Source organism: Seriola dumerili, unplaced genomic scaffold, assembly GCF_002260705.1.
Source record: "Seriola dumerili isolate Sdu_G_001 unplaced genomic scaffold, Sdu_1.0 BDQW01000266.1, whole genome shotgun sequence".
NCBI classification, from domain to species: domain Eukaryota; kingdom Metazoa; phylum Chordata; class Actinopteri; order Carangiformes; family Carangidae; genus Seriola; species Seriola dumerili.
Window position 1 is genome coordinate 1100016 of NW_019174521.1, and position 10000 is coordinate 1110015.

A 10000-nucleotide genomic window follows, 5' to 3' on the forward strand; every position below is an offset into this window, starting at 1 on the left:
CCATTATACAGTGCCCTGGGAAAAGAACACTATTCCTCCTCAAACTGTAATTACATGGATGTAAAATTCACAATGTTTGGTTGTTAATTTGTAACTGTATTCTTTATGTATAACAATATATAAATAACACCTATCACCCTATAGTTTAGTGCATGAAATTTAACACACTGCAAGCCGGTTATTGTGGATCTTAAGCCGATTTTTTGCTGTTTTTCAGAGTTTGGCCTTTTCCAGGAAAACCTGATGTCCACTCAGGCATCCTATCGTGTTTGGCCCGACCACTTGATGTGGCCCGAGCTGGACGCAGACGAAACATGGCAGTGCAACATGGTTTCTACCAGAAACCAGATTGTGGAGTTCATCCTGATCCGAGAGCAGAGAGATCTTCAACCTGGACGAGTAAAAGTTCCTGAAGTGGAGCTGATCAAATCTGAACGACCACATTTACACATCAAAGTTAAAAAATAACCAAATTACTTCTGATGATTTATTCGTTTTAAAACAGAAGCCATGCTGGTTTGGCTGACTGAAAAAATAAAAGGATTGGGTTCTGCGTCGAAACATATTTTGAAGATAATGTTTTAATTACCCACAAACAGATAAGCTCACAGTCTGTCCGACAGTGACCACTCGCTGTCACCTGCCTCATTTCAAAACATTTTTTAAGGTAACATCAAAAACTTCCCGAGTTTGAGAGACTCCTGTCCGTCCATTCTATCCATCAGCTATACCACTAATCCTATAGGGTCAGGGGGGCTGAAGCCGATACCAGCTGTCACAATCGGAGTATATTTATAGTGTATAATGCTGTAACAGAAATAATAATAATCTTGTTGATATTGAAGAAATGTAAACTCATAACTATGAGGATGATTTAATCGATGTGCATGGTTTTAGATCTAGTGCAGGGACAAGTCGGTTAAAGCATTATTTAATTTACTTCCCCTGTACGCCAGAATAAGTTCAAGTGTGAAATATTGATGCACAGTCCATATTTTGACCCTACTTGATTCTAACAGGAACATTAACAGTGACCCCACATTGACAGAGCCCACACTCGCGCACAAGAACACCAGATCAGTAAAAGTCCATTTCCAGAAACTCACAAAGTGAGGAAAGCTGCTGCAGCTGCCTCCAGGCTGCCTGGCAGAGGACGACGTTCAGTGTGAATGAGTGCAGATATTTGTTTAAGCAGGTAACCTATGTAACTTACAGACATAGAAAAGCTTCAGCAAAGAAAAATCAAGTCAACAGAATTTTTCCTGCAAGAATGAAATTATTTGAGAAGGATAGAAACATCAAGATGTTGGTAACCCTCGAGCCACAGCAGAGGGTCTACATGCTTATGCGTATAAGTCATGGAGCCTCCAGCTGAGTTAGGGTTAACCCTAACCCTGTGGGGGTCAGGCACGGTGAAGGAATGGTGCGAGCAGAGGTTACAGAACTGGACGACCGCTGGGCTGAACATGTGGAGAGGGGCAGGCAGGTGGGAGGGACTGTAGATCTGTCAAGGAAGCGGCAATTGAACTGGAGCTGAGCAGGCAGACAGGCATGAAATAAATCCCGCGGCACAAGGAAAATGAGTAAGACTGCTGTTTTAAATAATCACGAGGAAAACCAAACAACCTTTACAGAGAGGCCTAGATTGTCGTATCACTCAGGTAGACTGAATAATCTGCGCCAAGAGTGACTGTGAAACCAGGCTGAATACTGCTGGCTGATAAGAGTATGTGAGTCAGGAGAAGAACCAGGGAGGAGCCAGAGGAAAAGCCAGAGAGAGAGAGAGTAGAGAGAAAGAGAAGAGAGAGAGAGAGAGGAGACACGGGGTTGGAGACCAAAGAGAATGGGAACACACCTGGACCTGGGACCAGGACAAATGGCAGTTCTTCCAGTTTTTAAAATGGGAGACAAACACAGCTTTACTAACTACGTACCAGTGTCCTGGGTTAGGACTTGCTGTCCTGCTTTCACTTTGTTGTGTATGAAAACTATGATCGGTTTTTAATGAAAATAATTCAATGTTGTGGAGAGCCAATTCAGCTCTTTCAGACAATTGATCTACAGCTTTGATATGAATGAATATTAAGAAGTGATATAGCATTTGATCATAACCATCTTAATTCTTGTAAATAACATACTGTATAGTCGTGAGAGTAGTTCTAGACCTATTTAAAAATATATGTAAGGATGTGTTCATTATATTCATTTGAACTAAATGGTTTTTTTTTGTTTTAAATTCAGGAGCACATCATCATCAGGCATTTCGGCCGCAAAAATAAGGAAGGCCGTATAATATCTGTTGTGTGATTGTAGCAGTTTTATAGTTTACGTTTTTTTACAATTCCAAAGAACACAGAAAGACAAATATGACATGTGATGAAATTTATTAGAGTTATGACAGATCCACCTGTGCTTCAGTCCATTTTCTTTTCCTTCCTTCTCCTCATGGAACATTTTTTATCATCTTGTATGAATATACACAAAAAATCCCTGGCTGATCCTTTAGTTCAACTTGTGCTGGAGTTCAAAATTAAACCTTTGAAGGTTTTTTACTCTGTACTTCATTCAGATAATGTTCATTATAGAAATAATCAACATCAATAATAATGTACACCCTGTCACCAATGACACTGACACACATCAATTATTTTAACCCCATTCATGTTATGCTGTACCACGCTGTAAAAACGTTCATAATGCTGTAGTACGTTGTTCAGACTCATTTCTGCACATCAGCAAATAATACATGTTTTAAGACCTTGAATTTATTCGCACAAGTCAGCAGGTTATAGATTATGTTTCTAATTGAGCTGGGAAACCAAATACGTGAAACTGTGCTTTAGTGATAGATAAGTGGGAATTAGTTGGGTTTACTTTCTATAATAAATAAGGTCTGGCTACCCTGTAAAGTGCCGTAATAATGTTTCTCTGTGATTTGCACTGTAGAAATAAAATTAATTGAAAAAATGAATATAGAGGTCCTAGGCATTTGGAGTAGAGAGAGCAGGAAGTCATTACACAATGTCTCCAAACACCTTGGTTAGTGTTTGAAAGAGTCTCAGTATATGACAGCTATATATTTTCATATTGTTATGAAAAAGATCCAGAAGGAACATGATGACTGTAAAAGAAAAGAAAAAATTAATTTTTCAACATCTGTACTTTGTATGAAAATTATTCTGATCACTGATACTGCTTGTTATAGGAATCAGCCTGATCACTTAATCAGCTGAATCACCGTAGTTCAGCAGGTAGGGATTAAAGTAAAGTGACCATAAAAGCTACAGATAACACGACTTCGTGAAAAGATCAGCATCGTGTCAGTGGGAAACATCATTTTACTTCCTGTTACTCAACCAATCGTCGAAACAGGAGTGTTGTGACAACAGGCCATCAGCTGATAAAATAACATAACAATCATTTGTGATGGTCGATCATTATGAAAGTCCAACGCGTCACCACTGAGCTGTGTTACTGTCCACCAACCATCAACACACTGGCAGGATACCAACAACTCCACCAAAAGTTTATACACATCAAGTCCACAGACTCACAGACACTTGCTGCTATAAAGACCTTCTAACGACACAGCAGCAGCAAGTAAGCACTGTGTTTACACTGGAAGAAAAATCACATATGCAGAAACACTTTTGAGAGCTGATGATTACTGTTCCAACAAGTAAAAAAGACTTTCCATTTGATAACATTTATAAAACACTCAGAATAATGTGTTGAATATCAAAGGAACAATATCAGTGTGTCAACCACTTTCAGTCCATGAAAACTTAGGAATAATTAAAACACCTGTATCATTATTACTGTTTTAAAGAATCACAAGATAGGTACATAGAAATGATCTTTTATAACAATAACATGTCCCATATCACAATAATATTCTACTTAATTACTGTTTGTGTTCGTTTTATCTATTTGTGTATTTGTCCTATTTCACTTCCAAATTTTAAAGAGTCAATTATAAATCCTGGCTCACTGAAGCAAAATATGAGATTTGACTCGGTGTCAGGAAAGTCACAATATTATGAAGAAATAACAGCGCAGTTTTGACCAATGGCTCCTGTAAGTTACAAGAAAATACACTGAGGTAAATTGTATTTTAGAAATAATTAATATTAAGACAGTATCACTGTTTGCAATACATGTTGATAGTAATACACACAATGAAGTTAGAAATACTGTTTTATCATGAGAATGTAAAATTATTGACAAAATGTTTATGAGTGTCCAACTTATACTTAATATTATATGTTAGAGAACATTGTTTTTAATTGTAAAAATTCCAGCTATATCTCAAATATAAACTTTTCGCCTATATTAAGCAACAGTTACCTTTATTTCCTGCATAGTGGACACAATACTGTCACAATATTATATTTTACTTATTTATATATTAACTTTCTCTGCCGAGTCTGGTTTCACCCTGATAAGACAAACCCAAATGATCACTTTTATTCAAATCCCTAAGAGATCCCTAATCACTATGAGATAATAACATTATAGATAAACTATAATAAACTATTACATGTCTTATTTGATTTCCCTTGCAGTGCTTTTTATTTTTTATCATTCCTAACTTTTCATATCATTTGTCCTTTTATAACAGGTCTTGACTGCTATCGCTCATAAATAAATATGAAGTACTCATAATAACTGTCTCTCAACTAACGCCAGGCATATGTTCATCAACAAAGAACAAGAAGATTGTTGGCTGTTAAGTGATGTTTAAGTGTAAGTATTTGTGATAAAAGGATTTCAGTAAAGGCATGACGGTCGAATATAAGAAAATTTCGAATCAATCAATTTTAAAAATTCAATTTCTATTGAAATTAACTGAGATACAGCAACAGACAGAACACTGATTCTAGAAAAAGCGAGAGCACTTAAGTGTGCTTAAGTGAAACTGTGACAGACTGTAGAAAGAGACTATAGAGAACAGAAAATCAAAAAGCAACTGATCCATTCACGTGAGAAGGATTACATGTTATACAGAATGACGTTACAAAGCATGACTCAAACTTGAAAGTCCAGTGCTGTAGGATTTAATGTGATATAACATTTATAAGTATGTTTTGTTAGTTTATAATGATGTCTTTGTCGTCTGAATGAGTCACTTCTCATCTATCGAGAGGGTCCTCTTCACGAGCACTCCATGTTTCTACAGTGGCCAGGTTGGGCAAACCAAACACTGGCGTCTAGAGAGGACCTTTCACGTTAGACCTGAAGGCCGACAAGGATCCCTCTCATCCTAAGGCAGAGGGTGAGAGAAGGGTGAGGGAAGGGGTAATTCAAGCTGTTCGCAGTCGCAACATCACAACTAGTGGCACTTAAATCTCTCCACACTGGTCCTTATGATGAGATCAGATGAGTTCATTCATCTTCCACTGATATAACAATATCATCAACCAGAGAAAAGAAAAGACTACCATTACAACAACTTACATGAAGTCAAGTTCAGTTCACGGTTGGTTGACTCACCTGAGTTACTGCCGTGACCTCTGATGGGGTTGTGTTGTGTGGTTGTGTGTCGTTTGCGTGGTTGTTGTGTTGGTTTGCCTGGTGCTGTGTTGTTGTTGGTTCGTCTGTGGTTGGCCTTGTGTGTTGTTGTAGTGGTGCTGTGGTTGTTTGGTGTGTGTTGTTGTGTGGTTGTGTGTGTGGTTGCTGTGGTTGTATGTGTGGTTGTGTGTTGGTTGTGTGTTGCTTGTGTGGTTGTGTGGTTGTTGTGGTGGTTTGTTGTGTGTTGCTGTGGTTGTTGGTGTGTTGGCTGTTGATGGTTGTTGCTGTGGTTGTTGTGTGGTTGCTGTGGTTGTTGTGTGGAGTTGTGGGATGTTGTGTGGTTGCTGTGGTGTGTTGCTGTGGTTGTTGTGTGGTTGCTTGTTGTTGCTGTGGTTGCTGTGTGGTTGTTGTTGTGTGGTTGTTGGTGGTTGCTGTGGTTGTTGTGTGGTTGCTGTGGTTGTTGTGTGGTTGTTGTGTGGTTGCTGGTTGTTGTGTGGGTTCTGTGGCGTTGTTGTGTGTTCGCTGTGTGGTTGCTGTGTGGTTTGCTCACCTGTGAGTCTAACTTGCGTGGCCTGGGGATCTGCACTGCGGGGAGCGTGTGGGTGTTAATTTATCGGTTGGCAGTGGATTGGCAGTGTGCGGGCGGGAGGTGAGATCGCAGTTGTGTTGCTGCGGGGAGTGATGACTGCTAATTGACCCCCCTCCCTCTGATGGTCGGTCTGGTGGATGGAGAGGATGATGGCTGCTATCGTCCGGGCTCTGATTGGCTTGGCTACTGGCAGACAGAACAGGTGAGAAAGGCTGATCCAGTTCCGTGCTTCTCAGGGATGACCTTTAGATTTTGAATCCCCCTCAGCAACAAACTGCTGCTGTAACTCACCTATACTGAGCAGAGTGTCCTCTCTGGAACGTTCTTGAGCGACAGCTTCTTTAGATGCGGCCACTTCCTGTTGGTATCGTTTGCGCGTCTCTCACAGCTGACTCTTTAGCATATTCCTCAAGGCGGTTTTTTCCAGGGCTTCATCTCGCTCCTGCTGTTACGCCGCCAGACGCTTTTTCTAGCTTGGCAGCTCACAGCGAAGGTCTGCGTTGTCCCGCCACCAAGCTGCGTGACACAAAAGGGTTAAGATTCATAGAGGCCGATGACTCATTCTGGCTTACGATGCTCCTGTGGTGTTGTTGACGTGTGATTTAATAATAGATCCTCCTTTCTAAAAAGACAATAATGGAACAATCTCCCACTGTTGTAAAAGTGTACTTTGAAGGGAGGGTACGGGACTGGGCAGGTGAGTGGACAGTGATGTTTCTTTGTGGGTGACTCACCTGTTTGTGGACTTACTAAGCTGCTCCAGGTTATTCTCTAAGAAGACGATCCTCTTGTCTCGCTAGCAACTGCCGCCGGCCTCGTCGCTGTCGTTCTCTGAACTCTGCTTTAAAGAAGAGACTGATGTTCAGGTCCATCACTTGAACACAGAGACTGGTGTCTGGACTCTCACTGAGAACACAGGTGATGACGGAGCACCACAGATCTAATCTTGACAACCAGACCATACTGAATCCAAGATAAGAAATTCGAAAACAGAAGGAAGTGGGATTGGTTTTCTCACGTTCTTCCACTCGAGAAGCTATTGGACGATATCCAGTTTTTAAATTCAGCATCTGCAGCTCTTCTGCACGAAACACAAAACTCTCAGATCGGTCCGCTGCACACACCATATGATGATTGTTAAAAAAAAATATAAAAATTCACGTATCCACTGTTCCTCCCAGTCCCTCAGGTCCTTTTGGCTTGCTCCCTCTTCTCATTCAGAAACCTGAATCACAACAAACAGACTGACGTCTACAACCTGCCTGATGAAGGCAAAACAGAGGAATGAGCAGTCAGTTTCTAAATGGTCAATATAAAAATGGTCTTGTTTCCGGATTTGATGGAAGATAAACAGCGGGTGGAGCTGATTCTCCAGTCGCTGCATTAAACCACAGGAAAGAAGAAGATAAGGTAAGTAAAGATCCAGTCAAAGCTCAAACGATGAACCATGGCGAGCATCTGACCTTTCTGTTTAACATAACTTTTACACTTACACAAGAAACTCGTTTATATTTTCTGTTATGTTGTAGAACTGAAGTAAGCAGGTGGGATGGAGACTGACGTTCATCACCAGCTTATTTAAAAGTAGAGAAATTTGAGTCAGGATGTTTTGGGTAAATGTTGAAACACAGAGCAAACAAATCCCTACTAGCAGTTTCTGGAGTTTCTTGGTCTCTTTGTTCTGATCCTCTGCTCTCAGTTTGTCAAATCTCAGACTGAAAGCTTCCTGTTCTCAGCTGCAGAAACTGATTCAACTGAAAAACGAACAATCTAAACATACCGTACATTACTCACAACTACTATTTCATTCACAAATTTCACAGAGAGAGAATGTGTCGCAGCGATTTAATTTCATGACTGTGAGTAAAACTTGAGTAATTGTTGTTTAAGGACAAACTTAAAGCTAAATCCCGAGCAAGTGTGAACGTGAATAGAGATAATAACAATAATTAATGAACTTTTCCTGGATAAGTCAGTGGAATGAACACAGAACAGCTGAAAACACAACATACCGATCACCTATAATAATCAATAACCAATTTACTTACTCTTTGAGTTTGTCGACATTCCTCTGTTTTTCTATTAATTGCGGATCTCATCTCGAGTCACTCACTGTTTCTGATGAACTTCTCTGTGTTCTCCATCTGTTCTCCAGAGTTCTCTACAGAACACGAAAAGCAGCAACACCTCAGTTCTCTCCACTTTCATGGTATCTGCAGTAGCCATCACACTTCTGGTACCACTTCTTTTACTCAAAACATTTATAAGGATCAGTCTGGTCGCCATGACAAACAGGCCTTGAAGATTACTACGGATTTTGTTTTAGTTTCATTATTCACATTGAATAAGAGATCAAAAAAAACGCTGCCATGTAGCTGAAAGAAGATGAGAAAACTCGACGTCACTGTAATATAAACTAACCATGACTGCTGTTAACAAAGCAGTGCACCTGGCAAGAAAGATTATTTACAGACAAGGAATATTATTCTCCACGATTGAGCAGCTGTCAACAAACCGCCCCACCCCCTCTGCAAGCTCGCCTTGTTCTTCAATAAACATGACCTCAATCAGACCAGGACTACGTCCTGATGTTAAACTAGGATGATCTCAGTTAAACCCTGAAAAAAAAAATGTTACCATGGAAACGTTTCACCTGTATTACTTATCTGACTCTGCAGGACTGAACTCAGTGGAACTCCTGTACCTCGTGAGATTCTGGCTTGCAAAACAGCGTTTCAGTCATATACTGAACTTTATTAATATATCTCTTCGACAAGGGCCATCTTTCCAGATGCCTTCAAAACTGCTGTTGTAAAAACCCTTACTGTTCTAGCAGCTATAGGCCGATATCCAACCTTCCAGTCATTGTAAGATACTGAAAAGATCATTTTCAGTGCAGATAAACTCCTTTCTTCAAGAAAAACAATTTTAAAGCCACAATGTATGTTTCCTATAGTGACACGGGATGAGCACAAACTTAACATCTCTGCTGAACCAAATGATGCTGCAGCTATAAACTCCATTAACACCTGTTCTTCTAGCACATAAATAAATGGTGATGGGTAACAACTAAAGTTAAATGAGGACAAAACTGAAATCCTACTAAGTCTGTCCCCAAAACAAAAAAAAAACAAAGCTGTCAATAACCGAGGAAACTGACTCCCTGGATTAAATCTGAGGGTACAAGTCTTGTGTTATCTCGATCAGATCTAATTTTCCAGTCCCCTCATCAACAAGGTGACACAAACATAATTTCCCACTTAGAAACAGCCTAGAGTTCGGCCATTTCATTTATATATATAAGATTGATTCATCCTTCATTCAAGCTACTTGATTACTGCAACGCACTCTTTACTGGACTCCCCGAAAAAAACCCCAAGAGACTTCAGGCTCATTCAAAACTCTGCATCATCAGCTATTAACAGAACCAAGAGGAGAGAGCACATCAGTAGTATATATACTAGATATATACAAAGGGCCTAATGGGGCAAGGACCAAGCTACATCCCTGAACTCCCTGATTAACTATGTACCTGAACACTGAGGTTCACCCACTGCTGCGTTACTAAAGGTTCCAGCAACACCGCCGAAGCGAAGTAGGACAACTGGGGATGCCAGCCTTTGTCAGTTACGGCCAAAAGCTATGGAACACACGTACCTATAGATATAGTATGAGGCCAGCCTCACTAAGTATTTTTAAAAGAAAGCTCAAAAACTTATTTCTTCACTTTAGCCTTTAATAGTTCTGAAATTTTGCGCTTTGCACCCACATTTAGCAGTTCTCACACTTCTCTTTGAATTGTCTATTACTATTTAATGATGATTAATTTTATATGAAGTTTTTAATGTTTTTCGCTTAGATCAAATGCTTTTAATACGTTTTTATGTCTTTTTTTTTATT

General features: G+C 39.9%; 1 protein-coding gene across 1 annotated transcript in view; it reads left to right on the forward strand.

Annotated features, from left to right (window-relative positions):
* Nucleotides 1-10000, forward strand: part of LOC111230417 (kinesin heavy chain-like) — a 40561-nt gene that overhangs the window by 14622 nt on the left and 15939 nt on the right. The gene's annotated exons all lie outside the window — the stretch shown is intronic.